At 47.6% G+C, this 19180-nt stretch overlaps 1 pseudogene; it reads left to right on the top strand.

The window, feature by feature from the left end:
• Positions 1-13357: 13357 nt before the first annotated feature.
• LOC149744623 (bolA-like protein 3 pseudogene) lies at positions 13358-16850 on the top strand (annotated as a pseudogene).
• Positions 16851-19180: the final 2330 nt, after the last annotated feature.

Below are 19180 nucleotides of genomic sequence, written 5' to 3'. Positions count from 1 at the left end.
CCATTCCCTAGACCTTCCACCGCATGCTTGGTGGGCACACAGGAGCTATGAGGAGCTGCTTTAGAGAAATGAAAACTCCATTGTCTGACCAATAAAAAGCATCCCTGTATGTAATCCCTGTACTAAATTTTTAAATTCTCGGTGCTGAGGCACTGTTATGTGTTCATGGTTATTATCTGTCCACTTCCAAACCTTAAGAGGTTAGATTGTTTAAAGATTTGTTAGCTATGAACTACTTAAGGAAGGCAAAGTAGAAAACTCCTGGCTAATTGAAAAATAACATTTTATCAGATTCTCCTCTGATATGATATTGTAATGGTCATACTTAGAGTACTCTCAATACTTCAATAAGTGGTGAAATTTAAAAAATAACATGGTCAGGGCTTTGCAGAAAATGTGCTGTTACCCATTTATACTGCTTTTTTAACCATTATTTTCTTATACTTCCCACAATGCCTCGGATCAGAAGCAAACAGAAACTGAGTGATTACCCCAAAGTGTGCTAGATGAACTGGAAAAAGTCTATTCAAACAAAGCTCATTAGTTCTGATACCTCCAGGGCTATGACAAATTAAGCGGCTGGTGAGTGTGCTTGCAGACAAAAGGAGGATGCCGAAACGAGGGCTGAGCTAGGCACCGTGTCAATAAATTCCCCTGAAAAAGGTAAAAATTACAATTGGAGCTAAAGTGGAATCCCTTTAAGGAGCATGTACAAAATAGATCATCCCTTCTTTCTTAAGTACATTTGTGAACCCGCCTGTGATGAATTATTGCAGCCTGGAAAGTGGCCACTCCAGAAGGGCTGCCGGGCCAGGTGTGCATCCAAGGCACTGGCTGTTCCAGCGTGTCCACCCTCTCGCCTCCGCGAAGACTTGGCCCTGCCCAGAGGAAACGGGTTCCAAACTCAACAAGCAGAGGGCGGACTTTCAAAGCCGCAGAGCGGGGATTGGGCTTGCCTGCCGGGCTCCAGGAGGCAGCTACCCAGCTTCAAAGGGCTCCACGACCTCAAGATAACCTTGGCCAAAAAAGGAGTAGCCGTAGAACCACGGCTCTCCTTTCCCTGGTTTGTGAACCCATCGATATGAAGAATCTTAGAAAATTCTAAAATGGCCATTGTACTTGCAACGGATCTGGCACCAAGAAGCTCTAATAATTATTTGTTGAATGAATGAATGAAGGATGAACAAGCCAGGCCTTCAGGTGGGGCCACCCAATGAGGAAGTGGGAGTATCAAGACTGGGCCCAGATTCTCGAGACTGTCCTTGGGTTTTCTGGTGCACCTACATGTGGCCACATATGCCCTCCTGGCTTGTGGGAGCCTCACAATGCATTTTTACCTCATTGGCAGGATTTCTGTGCCACAGAGAATCATGGTCTAACAGTAATTCTCAGACCAACAGAGTGGGGAAAACCCACAGAGAGCTCCCAGTGCCCTGGTCAAACACTAGAAGAGCCGGGACCAAATCTGACCCACAGACTTTTTGCCCCATGCAGCGCTGCCTTTCCTTTTTATTTGAAATACTTGCCACTTAAAAATTTGGAGATTTCTCACAAAAGTTCATATTCCCAGCTTCTTTGGAAACTTGAAAGATCTGGCCAAACTGGGCCCATATTGCCACATGGCACAGATGACCAGGATGGAATTGCAGTTTCCCCATTTAACAATGATGCCCACCCCAGTGTGCCAGCCTCTCCCAGTGCCCTGCACCCAGATATTTTACCCACTGGCCCCTGCAGGCATCTGAGTTAACAGCCTCTGGTCTAATCAATCATCAGTCTAGTAGACACAGGGAAAATAAGACCCAGAAACTGGGAGTGGTTTCTAGGACCGACAGAGTGCCCATGGCTGTGCCAGGATTAGATGCCAAGTCTGAGTATTCTCAATGCCAGGCTCACTAGAGCCCTCTACCCCACCCCCCCGCCCCATCCCCAGCAGAGTGAATTTTTCCCTCTTTTGGTTTTACTACTGTACCTTGTTCATGCCTCTCTCAATGTCCTATCCAGCCATCCAGCCACGCAGGCAAGAGCTAGACTTTGGGCTATCATGCACTCACCTGTTTGTAGTTCTGTCTCCACCACTAGATTGGGAGCCATTCAAGGGCAGGAGGATGGTGATAACTATATCCATCCACAGTGCCTGATACGCAGGAGAACTTCAGCAAAATCTTGCTTCCCTTTCATCATAGTCTCATGGCATCCTTCAGGTTCTGGGTCCCAAATGTTGATGGATGCTTATAGTAACTTGGGTAGGTAGCCCAAGACCACCATAACCACCAGTCTCTTCTTCAACCCTAGACTCGTCACCCATTTCCAGCCCCACTTCTGATGCAGACCTCCACATTCTGGCTTTCCTTAGCTTTACTGAGGCTACCAAGAGAAGCACCTGGTGGCCCCCGAAGGTTCATTCCACCCACACAGGCAGGGAATAATTCCCTTCTCTGTGATCCTCCTGATTTATTTACATTTTCAGAACCAAAGATATTGAGAGGCAGTTCTTCTCAAGCTGATACGTACTCTCACCTACACGTGAACTTGCCATTGTTTTTGTAAACCTGCCTCAGCATGGCTGTGGCTTGGAGGCTTGTGGCATGTGATCATGGGGCCTGAGAACCACAAGGCTAGCACTGAGGCCAGCCCACAGGGCTTTGCAGGTGGCCAGGATGGTGGCCTGGGTGCTGGGCCAGTGGGAAGCTCTCTGCAGCCCACCATGGAACCCGAGTATCCCTTCTTCCCAGTAGGGCAGAGTCCACATCTGCCCCCAGCCAGAGACACCCGGGAGCAGGCCAGCCATGACCGCTGACGTTCCCAAAGGGTTTCCCGCAACTGCCACCAAGAGGGGACAGGAGGACAAGCCTGTGACACGCGGGCTCTGCTCAGCGCAGCTCCACGGGCCTCCCCCAGGCGGCTCCAAGCCTGGGAACACTGCACAGAGGGGGCAGGCACACAGACAGCTCAGCGGGGCCCTCCCTGACCTTCTGTCCCCAGGTCCTCCCCCCAGGCCCTTGCCAGCTCAGCTCCTCTTGTCTCTGGAGCTGAGGGGTCCTTCTCCCCTGCTTCACCCTGCTCCTCCCCTATCTCCCTGACCATCCCTTCCCGGGCCTCCTAAACGTAAGGATGCCCTGAGATTCCGACCTCCTCGCCCCCGTGTCTCTGCCTGGTGGCCTCGTGCCCACACCTCCGTGGAAGCAGCCTCCACGTGTCCATTCCCGCCCCCGCCCCTCCCCTGGACCCAGCCTCCTGCCCCTGTCGCCCACCGGGCATGCCCGCTGAGGGCTTCCATTCAGACTCACAGTGGCCGTTTCTCCAACCTCCCATCCATTTGTTTCTCCAGAGTATTATCATCATTTCAACATGGTATCCTTCCAAACTGGCGAACAGGGGTCTCTTTTGTAGGAAGTGATCAGGGAGGGCACCACCCCTCCTGGCCAACCACATCTTGCTCATCCCTCCTTCTTCACATCCCTGCTTCAATGCCACCCCCTCCAGGAAGCCTGCCCTGACCACCAAGACGGGTGAGTCCCTCACTATATGTTCTTTTTCTTCAAAATATTTATCAAGATTCTGATCAATAAATGGTCTGTGCAATAATTAATCTGAGTCCTCTCCCTGCTAGAGAAGCAGCAGCAAAGCAATGGGTGATCTCTTGCTTGCACGGTACCTGTATGCAATAAGTACTCAATAAATGCTTGAATGGGAGAGAGCCAGGCACATTTATTCATTCAAGCATTTATAGTGCTTGGTGAAAACTAGCCATATGCAAATTGGAATTTGTATTACACGCCCTTATTTGTGATACATTTGTACCAACAACACCTATTTAGGACTCTTGCAGGCTAGACGTATAGGGCCCACATCTTCTAGATATTTCTTCATCACAAGTTTTTGCATTAATTTTGACTTTTTCAATACTGCATTCAAACATAATTTAGCCTGATTGCCGTTTGTTTTCACTCCCTTAAATTTTGCTCCTGTGGTGAGAACTTCCTGTGCCTGAACCCAGCCCCTGACCCCCGCCTTGGTCACCACCGTGCAGCCAGCAGCCAAGCCACATACCTCGTGTTTCCGGCATCTCCGGCCACTTGCAGACTTGCAGGAAACACCTCACCTCTGGGTGCGGGGCTGGTGTGGCGAGAAGCTGCCAAAGGTGCAACCCAGAAGATGCATCGGGGAAATGCAGAGGAGATACCACCCAGGGGGATGAACTGTGACCAGAGGGAAACAGGAGATGGGAGGGAGACAGGCACACAAATTCCCTCTTCGCCTTCACTCCCAGCTACTCAGAGACAGAGTTTCTGCAGGCACAGCCCATCTGGAGAAGACCACAGAGCCAAGCAAAGCCACCTACCGAGTCACCTGCTGTGTCTGTCCGTCACCACGCAGGACCGCACGTGGCTTCCCATCCCTCCTTGCCTTGCTTCCCCCCGCCTCACTCTCTCTGCCCAGTTTGCGCCTCCCAAATAAAACATCGGCACTTTCATCCTTGCCTCAAGCCCTATTTTCTAGACAGTCTGGGCTATGACAGGTCTGCGTTTGGATTTTATGTTTTGTTATCTTGATCTATTTTGTGGCTTTAAAATGCGTTTCAATATCTAATACAAATTCTCCGTCTCTCTTTTTCCCCCCAAAAAATGTCCTTGCCTATTATTAATCATTTAATCATCCAAATGAACTTTCCCAGAAGTTGAATTCTGGGGGAAAGAACTGCCTTTCTATTTTTTAAGTCATCTTCACATTTATTATCTTTTTCTAAATCCAACACAAATATTTATTAACAGCTTGGATGAAAGCACAGTGGGCTCTGGGGGGGGGGGGGTCTACGGGATCCCAAGGGAATTGTATTCTAACTGGGGCACGAAAGGGAATGATAAACAACCTTTGTGTAAGCCCTCAGGGTAGATGGCAGTAGCCCTGGTTTGCATGGAGCCGGACCCAGAAGTTCCAGAACTGCCTGAGAGGAACGGTGGGGGGAGCCCTGGTTAAGGCTAGAGCCCTGATCCCCCAAACCCCAAGTCTCTGGTCTGTACACTCGCCAGCCTGGAAGAGTGATGACTGCAAAGGCAGTGAGCCTCAGGAGGGTGGGGCGATGTCACAGGAGGCTTCACGAAGAACAGATAAGATTCAAGGAAATGAGGAAACATCCTTCCAAGGAAAGAGAACATCTGTGGAAGATTCCAAAAGCAAATGGAATTGGATTCCAGAGAGGACCCGGAAGCATCCAGACCCCAGTGGACAAGGCACACATAGAGCAGGCACGCATAAGTCCTGCGGGTGAACAGCTGGTGGGCAGCCATGTCTTCCTGTCCTAAGTGCTCACTCCTGTCCCCTGAGAATTTTCCTCTGAACCCCCTCCCCTTGGCCACAGAATAGGCAGAGCCCTCAGCTTGTCCCACACACTGTTTGGTGGCCTGTGTCTCCCAGCCAAAAGTTTCCAGGGAGATGGTCCAAAGCCAGGACAGCAATGCCCCACCCTTGTTTTGCAGGATTTTTAAAATCATCTTCAAATGTTCGATTTTCTTGAGCCTCTCAAAACAAAATTTGACTTGAAAATAATACCTCTTATTATGGTAGTGGTCTGCATGCTTCTTAAAAATTCTTCAATCGAAAATCGATTCACATGACGATGGGATGACAGTGTCTCATCCATCCAGTCCCGTGCACAGGACTCATCATGGGCGCCACCTCCAAGAAATGTAGGACCCGGCTCCCCTTTGTGGGCGGGGACGTCTCCCTGCGTCCTGAGCAGTTATCACAGTACCCGGAACGTCGTGGACGCCTCAGTGAGTGAAAGAATGAGTAAACTAATATGAACAACGGAGCAGACTCTGAGCCCCTGGTGCCGTGTGAAAAAAGTGCCAGGGAAACACAGGAGAGGGAACAGCCACACACGCAAGGGACACTGTTGAAGCACCAGCCTCTTCACCCAATTCCTGCTCAGCAGCCAGGGGACCGGGACGGCCCGTATCATCCAAGGAGCAGTGTGAAATGATGAACCAACCTCGATTCCTCAGAAGGCAAATGCCACCTTAGGGGATGCGAGTGTGTATGGGTGGGGGGAAGGGACAGATTCCTGAAACAGGACTTTTTTAGAACCCTCTGGAAGATCCTGATTTGGATATTGCAAGGAGCTGGGAAGGCCTTTGCAAAAGCATGAGGCTAGAGCCGTGAGTGTGCTTTGAGCCTGCAAAGTGGTCCGAGGTAACTGGAGCCAGTGACTGCACAGCATGCGGCCGGGAGGGAGCGAAGGAGGGTCGGGGAAGCCAAGGAGGAAAGCATGGGCGGAAGAATGGATGACCTTGAATGCTGGCGGAGGGGGAGGGGGGCCTCTGAAGGTACTCTGAGTGCCCCTACGCTACCTCCAAGAGAAAGGCTCCGAGAGGTACGTTCATCCATCAAATATTGGCAGTGCACTTCCTATGGGCCAGGCGCTGCTCTGGTGCTGCGGATGCAACACTGGTCAAGAGAGGTGAGATGCCTGCCCTCATGGAGCTGACGTTCTAACAAGGAGATGAAGCCTTCTGGACGTAAGAGCTTTGAAGAAATGCAACACTGTGGTGTGATAGAGAGATAGCCATCAGGAAGTCAAGACCCAAGTGACAAACTGCATTTCGCGAGCAGAAGGAATGGCAAGTGTTAAGGCTCAAATTTAAGGAACTAAAATGTCAGTGGCTGGAGGCTCCCAAGCGTCAGAGGAAGTGGCGTGGGGTCCGAGGTCAGGCCTGTCTGAATCATGGAGGTCTGCGGAGGCTGTGATGAGAGGTAGGGGGTTACTCTAATGCAATGGGGAGCTATTGGAAGGGTTTAGGCAGGGTAGCGGCAGGACCAGATTTCTGTTTTAATGATCATTCTCTCTCCCATGTGAAAACACAGGGAGAAGGTGGTGTCCACAAGCCATGAAGAGCACTCTCACCAGAGCCTGACCATGCTGGCACCCTGATCTCAGACTTCCAGCCTCCACAACTGCAAGAAAATTCATTTCTGTTGTTTAAGCCTCCTGGTCTGCGGTATTTTGTTATGGGAACTTGAGCTGACTAATATAGGGGTCCTACTGCCATATGGCACTCTGCCCTGCTCCGCTCTCTTTCCAGAGAATGCCATGGAGTGCTGGGATTGAGGGGAGTCCAACTTTCAGAGTGTCAAACTCCACAGAAGTCAACAGCCCCAGCCCGCACTGTACACCCTGTAGCGGGGGACCTTCTCACCCTTCCCAGCTCTAGTGCCAACTCGTTCATGTGTTTCATTATAATCCCCATCATTATGGGGGATCCAAAAGCTCCCACAAGCTTCTTCCCTGAACACAGAAAAAAGAGAAAGAAAAAACACTTCCACCAGAGATCTCAGAAAAATGTATAAGTGGTCTCAGATACTCCAAATGAGCTCAAGCAGGGGGGTGTCGAGACCTTAACTCTTGCAATTTTGAGTCACAAGATCTGGCCGTGCACACCAAGCTGTTGTTTTTGTCCTTTGATATGGCAATCCACCAACATTCCTATGCACGTGTATAGGGTACATGAATACAAGATGAAAGACGAAACAACTGCGTAGGGAGTAAATCTGCTTCAGCGTTTAGACTCTACAAGGTGGTCCTACATTGATTGCTATGACTGCAGCCCACAATGCCAATGCAAGACCCAGAAATTTCCACACTTTTTTTTCCCAGGATTCTGCAAGATGCAGAACTTCACTATATCTTGCTACTTGGATCTGATACCTTGTCCCAGGTGGGCATGTGGACGAGATGTCTAAAGAGGGAGCGTTGACCCTGAGGTGGCAGGACGACCAACCTCATTAACAGGGTACACGAGCAAGCCCAGAAGCCAGCACAGCCTCTTCACACACCCGCTCGTTCAACATCAGCCAGCACCGTGACTAGAAAAGCCATCTTGACACAGCTGCTGTCACGATGGGGACCTCATGCATATGCTGTGTCGCATGTGCACGTGTACAATGATGTCACAGGGTTGCCTATGCAGGGAAAGTGTAGGACATGCATGAAGCATCTGTCAGAGGCAACTACCTCTTCTACAGGTGTGTCCTCACATCTGGACCATCCCCACCCAGCCCGGATTTTACCCCCTAATCACCCTTCTGGCTCCCAGACCATGCCCAGGTAGGGTGATCAACCATCCTGTTTGCGTGGAACCGAGGGGTTCCCTGGATGTGGACGTTCAGTAGCAAAACCCAGAAAGTCCTGGGCAAACCAGGATCAGTTTGTCAAAGCCCAAGGGCCCGGGAGACGAACAGCCCACAGTGCAAAGCCTGGGGCCTCCAGGACAGAGTGGAGCTGCCTTGCGCTGTTGGGCTCCCCTCTTGCCTGAGGGCCGGGCAGTGATGGCCAGTCCCCTATCAGGGCCGAGGTGCTCTATGGACCTTTTTGGCTTCATAGGGTTCCTCAGCCTCCCTCAGGACCCCTTTCTTGCTGGAGAGTTGCTCAAACTGTCAAACACCTCACTACCCCAGTGGTTTCTGCTCAGAACCATGGAGGCAGGCAGGTGTGGACGGTGATTTCTTGCAGACTCTGACTTACGGAGGGACCCGGGCCACGGGAGAGAGGCCAGCAGACAGGTGATGCCACAGCTCCCGGGTCTGCAGGAGAGGCAGGAGGGAGCCCTGGGCCAGCTCAGGCACTTGTGTGCTTTTAGAAACCCAAGCCCTGACTGTGGACAAAGGGCACCATCCCAGAGTCTGGGTAGGAAGGTCCCAGACCCACGTGGCTGGCATTGCAAGGTCAGTGTTTGTCCTTCCCCAGCAGGCCACCTGCCGCCTCCCCAATCCACTTGACCTTCAGACGGAATGGCTTTCTTCAGCCTGGTTTTCCATATGGCAACCTTTCTGAGAATCAGGACAGAGTCTCCAAAGGAAATGACGTAACAGATCAAGAGAATTTCTTCTCAGGGATATGGGGGACTCTTCTAGAGTTTAAATCCGGGGCACCCCTGGTAATGCAGCAAGTCGGCAACAGAAGCCTATTCTTAGGTGAAGGTTATACCCCCAGACCTCCCCCTCCCAAGTGAAGGCCACAGGTGGGTCCCAGAATGCAAGGACATCCCTGAGACAGGCAGTCACATTGCATAAACCCAGCTCCAGAAACTCTCAGCAAAGGGACCCTCTGTACCTGGTGCAGCTAAACTCCAATCCACCACACGGCGGTGGGGCGGGGCGGGCGGGGGCTTTCTGGAAAGCAGTGGCCCTGGACTGTGTGCAAAGCAACATTTAACCTGATGCTGAAGGCTGCATATTCCCACTACTGCATACATTACCCTTTATCTAATTCAACTGGGCCCCAATGTACCGAACGGCCAATTAATAAGGCAGTATTGGAAAGGTGGGTTGTTCCAGTAGTTGGACATTGTGGCAGCCCCCTGTCCTTGCTTTCACTATCTTCCTATTAATATGAAAACTTTGTCCCTGCCTCGCCAGAATGTCAAGGCAAGCCAACACCTGCTGGGAAGCAGAGACGGCGCCCTATAGAACGGCCTGAGGGACAAAGAGAGTTTGCGGGAGGCACAGTCTTCTTCATGGGCCCAAGGACAAGAAGCAGCCATAAGCAAGAGGCTCCTGGGCCCTGACTTTGTCTCTCGACTCTTGGACCTACGGATGTCCTACAGGGCATAGGTCCTGTCGAGGCAGCAACAGCGGCCAGCTCAGCGGCCCTTCCTCAGTGGAGGTCACTCAGAAAACATCCCTGCCTTCCAGCCTCCCCCCAGCCAGGGAGGCAGGCCTTGGGCAGAGGGTGAGCTGGACTCCAGGAAGTGGCTGCTGTGCGGAGCTGAGGCTTCATCCCTTTTGAAGGGTCAGGTGTGCCCTGTTACAAGCTGCTCCAGCTGCCAATCATGGGAACAGGCAGAGGAAAGAAACACAGTTTAGGGAGCGTGCTTTTCAAAGATAAGATCTTAATGATGCAAATTCATGTTTCAGCAAGTAGGGGCCAAGGGCAGTCGGCAAGATCTCTGTGCACCTGACCACTGTCCCCTCTCCCTACCCCTCCTCTCTCTGCCCCCACTCTGCTCTCAATAAGCAATAAGAAATGTCTAGACTAATAACTTGATTATCAGCATAAGTCAAGCACTTCCACAGAGCACAGGGAAGGGGTGGGAATACATGGCGTGGACACTTCCCATCTATGCCCTTCTCCATCCCCCATCACTGGGCCATCTATGATCAGCAAAGCGCCACCAGAAACTTCTAAATGAGGAGAAAAGAGGCAAAATGCCTATGGGAGCCAGGCAGGCAACCCAAAGGAGTGATGTCAGCCAGGTGTACGAAATACAGCCATGCAAATCCAACTTTATGTGGACCGCCACTCACAGCAGGGCTGGGAGAAGGTACAGAGCTGTGGGGACCAAGGCAAACTACAGAGCATGGCCTCGCCTGAAAGGAGCAGCCCTATTCGGCACCCCAGTCATGTTCATGTGGGAATCTCTGGATTTTTTTTCAAGAGAAGTCATAAATTTGGATTTTACGTGCAAACTTGCGATTTGTAAAGGCTGGAACCTAATTTAGGTTTTGCTAAAAGAATGCAGAGGGAAAGAAAGAAAAAGAGAGACAGAGAGAGAGAGACAGAGAGGAAGAAAGGAAGGAAGAAAGAGAGAAAGAAAGGAAGAAAGAGAGAAAGAAAGGAAGAAAGAGAGAAAGAAAGGAAGGAAGGAGGGAGTGAGGAAGGAAGGAAGGAGGAAAGAAAGAAAGAAAGAAGGAAGGAAGGAAGGAAGGAAGGAAGGAAGAAAGAAAGAAAGAAAGAAAGAAAGAAAGAAAGAAAGAAAGAAAGAAAGAAAGAAAGAAAGAAAGGAAAGAAGGAAGGAAGGAAGGAAGGAAGGAAGGAAGGAAGGAACTACCTCGACCTGAAGACAGCCCATGGACCATCTGTTTGCAACCTCTGTAGTCCCCAGGGAAAGCCAACTAGTAAGGGATCCAGTGCAGGCCCTGACTCAGGGATCTGCCCTCCTGGGAATTGGCATGCCCAGAACCCCTCTTCTGGTCTGTGAAACTTGATCTTGGAGAAAAATAGAGAGACCAGGGAAAGAGGACCTTGTCCAGCTCAGGCGGCTCACTGCTGGCACACTCTACACAGTGAGCTCTGCAGGGGTGCTGGGGGGTGGATGGAGGGGCCCATCCACATGCAGCGGGAGCTGGAGGAGGATGTGAGTTCCCCTCTCCACGGCCCCGCTGTGAACCCAGTTGAAAAAGGTATTTGAACGAATTGAATTCCACGAAAAAGTTCTGTTTCCCTGTCAAGGCAGCACCTATTTCCAAGTGTCTATGATTGACATGACTCTTCATGTGTGTTTTTTAACGAGACCATTTTGTGTGCAAATATGGCAGGAAAAAGAATTCCTTGGTCCAGCGATCCTGAGGCTTCCTCTCCTGGTGAGACGCCCAGAGATGAAATTGCCCTTGAATGTTATCCTCTTCTTCTATTATTTTTATCTTAGGTTCCAGACCACAGATGAAACACATTGGGGAAATAAGATTCTGTCACCACTTCTGGACGCCTGTCGAAGGTGCTTGCATCCTGGCTGAACCAGTGGCCTTCCCCGCGCCCCGTCAAGCTGTCCTGGCCACAGCTGAGGTAGAAGAGGACCAGTGCTGTAACCACGGGGACCCCAGGCTCCAACTTTGGGTCTCTTCTCTCTAGCCATGGACAGAGGCTGCCACCTGTGCAATGCACAGAGTCCCTCACTCAGAAGGGCTCTGCACTGGCTTTAAGAATCTGCGGCTGTGTCTTGAAATTCTTAATTTTGTTAACAAGGGGCCCTGAATTTTCATCTGACCCTGGTCCCCACAAATCATGCAGCCAATCCCGCCCTGAAGGGTGCACACCGTGACAGCTGCCCTGCTAAGGGGCTCAGCTCTTGAGGGAATTCCCTACCCCAGAAGGTGAAGGTACATTTACTCTGAACTGGGGGCCACCATCACATCCAAGGAAGCCTCATCTAAAGCTGTTTTTTGTGTGGTTGTGTAAGGAGCCCAGAAGCCTGAAGAGGGGGAGAAAGTATGCATAGACACAGCGTTGGAAAAGCAGAGCTCGCTGTGGGCTTCCTGGAGGAGGGGACGCAGAGCTGGGAATGAATTGGACAAATAGGCAGGGTCTGGAGGAGCCATGAGGATAGAAGGTGGGGTATGTGGTGCACAGGAAGCAGAAGTGGGATCAGCAGGCCGGGGAACCCCTGTCCCCAGCCACCCCAGCCACTGAGCAGTGACTTCACTCATCCTCCCAGGGCCACGGCACCTGCCACCCCTCAAGCACCCCCAGCCCCTCATCTCTCTGCACAAAGGCTGCTGTAATTCCCCTTGCAGCCCGGGTGAGAGGCAGTCAGGGAACAATGCTATCTGCGCGTGGTGGCGCCCAAAATACGACTGTCATTTATTTCGTTATATGAAATTAGAGCACGCCTTGTAGCCATAATGAATCATTTCCTTCTTGCCTCGGCCATGGTGTCAGGCAGGAGCTCAGCATCTCCCATTCAGGGCCTTTCACTTCATCGCAGGCTAATAATAACCTACCCGGGTGAGCACACATCTTCCCAAGACAATGGAGGGCCCAGACGGGCATCATGGGCAGGAGAGCAGTGCCTGCAGGGGAGGGGGAAAGATCAGGGTGTCATGGCAGGAAGAAGACAATGCCCATGGGGAGGGGAGGGAAAACCTTAGGGCGGTGGCTCCGGTGGGAACCTGGGCCCCCGAGGTTCCTTTTCCAGCTGCTCCACCTGATGGGGGCAGGGAATAGAGCCCACTCCTAGGCTGCCCTTCTACTAGCACTTTTTTCAATCATTGCCCAGGTCCAGCTCAGAAGCCTCCTTCTTTGTTTTGTTTTGTTTTGTTTTTGGCGGTACGCAGGCCTGTCACTGTTGTGGCCTCTCCCGCTGCGGAGCACAGGCTCCGGACGCGCAGGCTCAGCGGCCATGGCTTACGGGCCCAGCCACTCTGCGGCATGTGGGATCTTCCCAGACCGGGGCACGAACCCGTGTCCTCTGCATCGGCAGGCGGACTCTCAACCACTGCGCCACCAGGGAAGCTCTCAGAAGCCTCCTTCTTGAGGAAGCCATATCCTGATCCCCCACCACCACTAGCACCCGCATCTTCCATTCAAGTGTGAGCTTTCAAGGCATTAACTGTTTCCACAGCCTTGTCCCAGCCCTGCCCAGGCCTGGAGCTGCCAGGAGTTGGCCTCACCTCTCTCATCTCACATCCCCGCCCAGTGTGGGCTCACACTGGGCACACTGTGTGCCCAGTGGCAGACACTCAGTACATGAGTAAGTGTGTCCCGATGGGGCCAAACCTCCAGTTGTCTCCCACTGGGACTGTGACCAGGAGCCCCATCTCATCCTGGGCAGGAGAAGCAAGGCCCAGACCCTGTCCCCTAGAACCTCCTCCTCCAGGACAAGGCAAGGCCAGCCAGGGGAAATTATAGGGTCTACTCAGACACTGTGATTACTGTCTCTTCCACTAACTATAACTTAAGATCTTTTAGTCACCATATCTGCAGGAACAGGCACAGAGCCAGTTTTGTTGAATGAAAGAGTAAACGAATAAATGAATGAGCACCAAAGGCCATGTGCCAAATGACAGAGAACAAACCGCAGGGGTGAAGTGATCAGAGAAGGGAGGCTGCTCACTGGTCCCAGAGGCAGACTGGGTTAGGACCTCAAGACCCAAGAAATGTAGTCAGTTCCCTTGGTTTTCCTTTTGCTTCATATATGTTAGACTTGGAAGAGAAGAAGTCAAAAATCTGGAAGCTACAACAGGCACAGACACAAAACAAAAGCCCCAACAAAAGCCTGATCTCTCTAGTCAAAGGACAAAGAAAGGGGCAGCTTAGTAAGACCAAATACTTTTATACAATAACCAGTCTACTCCACCCAAACACTAGAAGAAAAGAAAACAAAAAATTCTGGTCCCACTCATACCCATACCCACAAAGACCAAATGGGGGAGTCTAGACTTCCATCCTCAAGAGGCTATAACAAGGAACCCCAGAGCCCCCACTGAGGTAATGTCAGAGAAGGACAGGTATGGAAACAGGATCTTCATCCCCACTGGGCTCCCTCTCCTAACAGTGTCAGTGGAGACTGTGGGGAGCCTGAACTTCACCTCTCTCTTGCCAGTAACAAAAACACCCCTCCCATTCTTGATGGAGTCAAAGAAGGCCTAGTGGAGAATCAAGACTTTCATCATCGCCCAGCAAACAAGGCCACGTCATCACTGTATCAGTGGTGCCCACATGGGGAGCCAGTTTTCCTACCCACACCCAAAAGTAGTAAGGATCCTATTCCCTCCAAAGGCAACAGAGTGGGGAACTTGGAGGTAGACTATATCAGATAAAATAGACTTCAGAGCAAAGAAAATTATCAGAGACAGAGACATTATATCATAATAAAAATGTTGATTCACCAAGAAGATATATCAACCCTAAATGTGTATGCACCAAACAGAACTGCAAAATATGTGAACTCAAAACTAATGGGCAGCATCCCCCCTCCCCTACTAGAGCAGTGGCAGAGAAAACCATCTAAAACAAAAGGTTTAAGTAAGAGCCAGAATCTCCTAAGATAATGCAAATTCCCAGGTTTCAATAAAAAGTCATCATCATACCACAAAAAGGAAAGGTCTCAAACTGAATTTAAAAAGACAATCAGGGGCTTCCCTGGTGGCACAGTGGTTGAGAGTCCGCCTGCCGATGCAGGGAACATGGGTTCGTGCCCCGGTCCGGGAAGATCCCACATGCCGCGGAGCGGCTGGGCCCGTGAGCCATGGCTGCTAAGCCTGCGCCTCCGGAGCCTGTGCTCTGCAATGGGAGAGGCCACAACAGTGAGAAACCCGCGTACCGCAGAAAAAAAAAAAAAATAAGACAATCAGATGCCAACAACAATATGAAAAAAATGTTAGAATTATCTGACAAAGATTTTAAAGCACTCATCACTTTTTAAATGCTTCAATGAGCAATTACAAGCCCATTTGAAATAAATGAGGGGAAGAAAGAATCTCAACAGAGAAACAGAAGATATAAAGAAGAACCAAAGGGCAATTTTAGAACTGAAAAATACAGTACCAAAAAAACAAACTCAGTAGTTGGGCTTAAGAGCAGAATGTAGAAGAAAGAGGAAATAATTAGTGCATTGGAAGAAAGGACAATAGGCATTACCCAATCTGAACAATAGAGAGAAAAATAGACTGAAAAACTAGTAGAGCCTCAGGGTCCTGTGGGATTATAACAAAAGACCTAACATTCATTTCACCAGAGTCCTGGAAGGAGAGGAGAAAGAGGACAGGACTGAAAAGTATTCAAAGAACGACACGGCGACCTAAGACAGCAGGCCACATCAGCCGGGCATGGCAGCATGGAGCTCAGCCTTGGCAGCACCTCTGCTCTGTGGAACCTGCCGGCTTCCTCTTCTCCACTGTGCCCAGTGAATGTTTTCCTTGCAGACTGAGGGGGGAGATCAAAGTGACCCAAATTCTCAAAGAAAAGTTTCCTCGAGCTACAGCTATCAAAGTCACTGTCATTTCAGGAGACTGTAGGACAATGTATGAAATTCAAATCAAATTGGAAGAATTTAAGGAGAAGAGAACTGTCCAGCAGCACCAGATGGTAAATCAGACACTAAAAGAAAAGATCAAATGTATGCATGGATTGTGGATATTTACCTCTGTCCCCAAACACTGACCACACCCTGGCTACATAGATATTGCTGCTGAAACCTTGGATGAATCTTATTGCCACCATTCTTTCCTAGGCATATGACAAAAAATTTATCTATTTTATTCATAGACATTTCCATATTGTAATTATAGAAGAACATGGTATCTATTTAGATGTTAATTAAAGGCAACAGACAACTAAAAATTTTTTTCATTACAAAAAAAAAAGTATTCAAAGAAAGAGTGGTTGAAAACTTCCCAGGTTTGACAAAAGACATAAAACTTCAGATTCCAGGAGCTAATTTTACCCAAAGAGTATATATACAGAAAAAGCCATACAAGACACACCATAAATAAACTTCTGAAAGCGAAAGACAAAGACAAAATCTTGAAAGCAGCCAGAGAAAAATGATATGTTAATACTGGGGGAAAGCAATGAGAATAATAGTAAATTTCTCATCAGAAACTATGGAGGCCAGTGGAAGTGACACAATGTTCTTCAAGTGCTGAAAAAAAGGCTGCCTAACCCAAAATTTTATACCCAGCAAAAATGCCCTTCTTTAATTAAAGGGAAATCAAGACATTCTCCAGTGAAAATAAACTAAGAGAACTTGTCCACAGCAGACCTACCCTAAAAGAAAGGCTTAAAAAGTTCTGTAAACAGAAAGGATGCTACTAAACAAAAAAAACCTTGGAACATGAGGAAAGAAGAAAGAATACAATGAGCAAAAATGTGGATAAATACTATAAGTTTCCCTTCTCTTGAGTTTTATAAACATGTTTGATGATCAAAGCAAAAATTACAATACCGTTTGATGTAGTTCTAAATGTATGTAGAGAAAATATTTTAAACAACAATATTATAAGTGGAGAAAATAAAGGTAGTTAAAGGGAGGTAATGTTTCTATACTTTATTCAAACTGGTGAAATGATGATATTCTAAGTTATATATCAAGCATGTAATGCCTAGAGCAACCACTAAAAAAGTTACACAAAGAGATACACTCAAAAACATTACAGATAAATCAAAGTGGAATTTTTTAAATGTTCAAACTAACCCACAGGCACACAGAAAAAAGAAAACAGAGAAACAAACCACAGAAAACAAATGAAAGACAATGGCGGAATTAAGCTCTAATATATCAATAATTATATTAAATATAAATGGTCTAAGTATACCAATTGAAAGAGGTGGCAGAAATGGATTAACAAACATGACCCAACTACATGCTGTCAACAAGAAACTCATTTCAAATACAACAACATAGGCAGGTTGAAAGCAAAGGGATGGAAAAAAATATATCATGCAAACATTAAATAAATAAAAGGAGTATAATAATATCCGATTACATAGACTGCAAAGAAAATTACTATAGATAGAAAAGGATAATAATGGTAAAATGATCAGTCCACCAAGAATGCATTCTGTTTTTCTATTTTTGTTTTTTTTTGGCCGTGCGGCACAGCATGTTGGATCCTAGTTCCCTGACTGGGGATTGAACCTGTGTCCTCTGCAGTGGAAGAGTGGAATCTTAACCACTGGACCACCAGGGAAGTCCCAAGAATGCATTCTTATATACATTATTCTTGTATACTTGTGTATACACTTAGAATGTGTATATATCCTAAATGTGTTTATACCAAACAAAAGAGCTGCAAAATATAAGAAGTAAAAACTGACAAAACGGAAAGGAAAAAGAGATAAATCCACAATTATAGTTGAGTGCTTTAAGTCTCCTCTCTCAGAAACTAGACAGAAAAGCAACAAGGATATGGAAGAACTCAACACCATCAACCAAGAAAATGAACTGACATTTAAAGAACAATCCACACAACAGCAGAATACACATTTCTTTCAAGTGTCCATGGAACATATAGAAAAATAGGGTATATCTTAGGCCATGAAAAAAAATCTCAACAAATTTGAAGGAATTTAAGTCATTCAGAGTGTGCTCTTCAACCACAATAAAACCAAATGGAAATCAATAGCAGAAAGGTAACAGAAAATTTTCCAAACACTTGGAAACTAAACAACACACTTCTAAATAACCCATGGATTAAGAAAACAGTCTCAAGGGAAATTTTTTTAATGAAACATTGAAAATGAGAATACAACAATCAGAAGTTGTAGGACACAGCTAAAGCAGTGCTGAGAGGGAAATTTATAGTACAGAATGCATACATGAGAAAAGAGGAAAGGTCTCAAATAAATAATCTAAGCTCCCACATATAAAAGGAGAGCAGAATAAACCCAAAGGAAACATACAGATGGAAGGAAATAATAAGGTAAGAACAGAGATAAACGAAATTAAAACAGAAAAACAATAGAGAAGATCAATGAAACAAAAAACTACTTCTTTGGAAAGATCAATAAAATTGACAAATCTCTGGCAAACTGACCAAAAAAAAAAAAAAAAAGAAAGAAAAAATATTAGGAAAACACAAATTGCCTTAATAGGAATAAAACAGAGGATATCACCACAAACTCTGCAGATATAAAAAGAATGATAAGGCAATATGTAAACAACTCTATACCCATAAATATGACAACTAAAATAAAATGGGTTGATTTCTCAAAAAACACAAGGTACCATAATTCACTCAATATGAAAACAAGAATGTGAATAGCCCTATAATGATTAAGAAATTTGAATTTGTGATTTAAAATTTCTAAAAAGGAAACCTCCAGGCCCAGATAGTGTTACTGATGAATCCTATCAAATGTTTAAAGAAAAATTAATGCTATTCTATAGGATTTCTTCCAGAAAATAAAGAGAAGGGAACACTCCCCAATTCATATTATGAAGCTTATATTACTCTGATGCCAAAACCAAAGACTGTGAAAGAAAGAGAGGCGGGAGGGAGAGAGAGAGAGGGAGAGGGAGGGAGAGAGAGGAGAAAGGAGGGAGTGAGAAGGGGAGAGAGGGCGAGAGGGAGGAAGGAAAGAAAGAAACTACATGAATGTAGATGCAAAAATCCTTCACAAATATTAGCAAATAGAATTCAGCAATATATATAAAGAATTACACACAGTAACCAAGTGGGATATGTTCCATGGATGCAAAGCTGGTTCAGTATTAACAAGCTAAAAAATAAAAATCAGGGGCTTCCCTGGTGGCGCAGTGGTTGAGAGTCCACCTGCCCATGCAGGGGACACGGGTTCGTGCTCCGGTCTGGGAAGATCCCACATGCCGCAGAGCGGCTGGGCCCGTGAGCCATGGCCACTGAGCCTGCACGTCCGGAGCCTGTGCTCCGCAACGGGAGAGGCCACAACAGCAAGAGGCCCGCATACCACAAAAATAAAAAATAAATAAATAAATAAAAATCATATAATGATATTAATTGATGTTGAAAGAATATTTGATAAAATTCAACATCCATTTATGATATTTTAAAAAAGAATGACGCTCTCAAAAAACTAGGAATAGTGGAGAACTTACTTGACTTGATAAAGGGCATCTATAAACAACCTACAGCTAACATTGCAGTTAATGGTGAAAGACTGAATGTTTTTCCCCTGAGTTCTGGAAAAAGGCAAGGCGTCACT

Source organism: Delphinapterus leucas, chromosome 20, assembly GCF_059928025.1.
Source record: "Delphinapterus leucas isolate spDelLeu-1000000601 "Yukka" chromosome 20, BTC_Dleu_Yukka2, whole genome shotgun sequence".
In the NCBI taxonomy this organism is placed as follows: Eukaryota; Metazoa; Chordata; class Mammalia; order Artiodactyla; family Monodontidae; genus Delphinapterus; species Delphinapterus leucas.
Note: the sequence above shows the minus strand (reverse complement) of the source record. Positions and strands in the feature narration are given on the sequence as shown.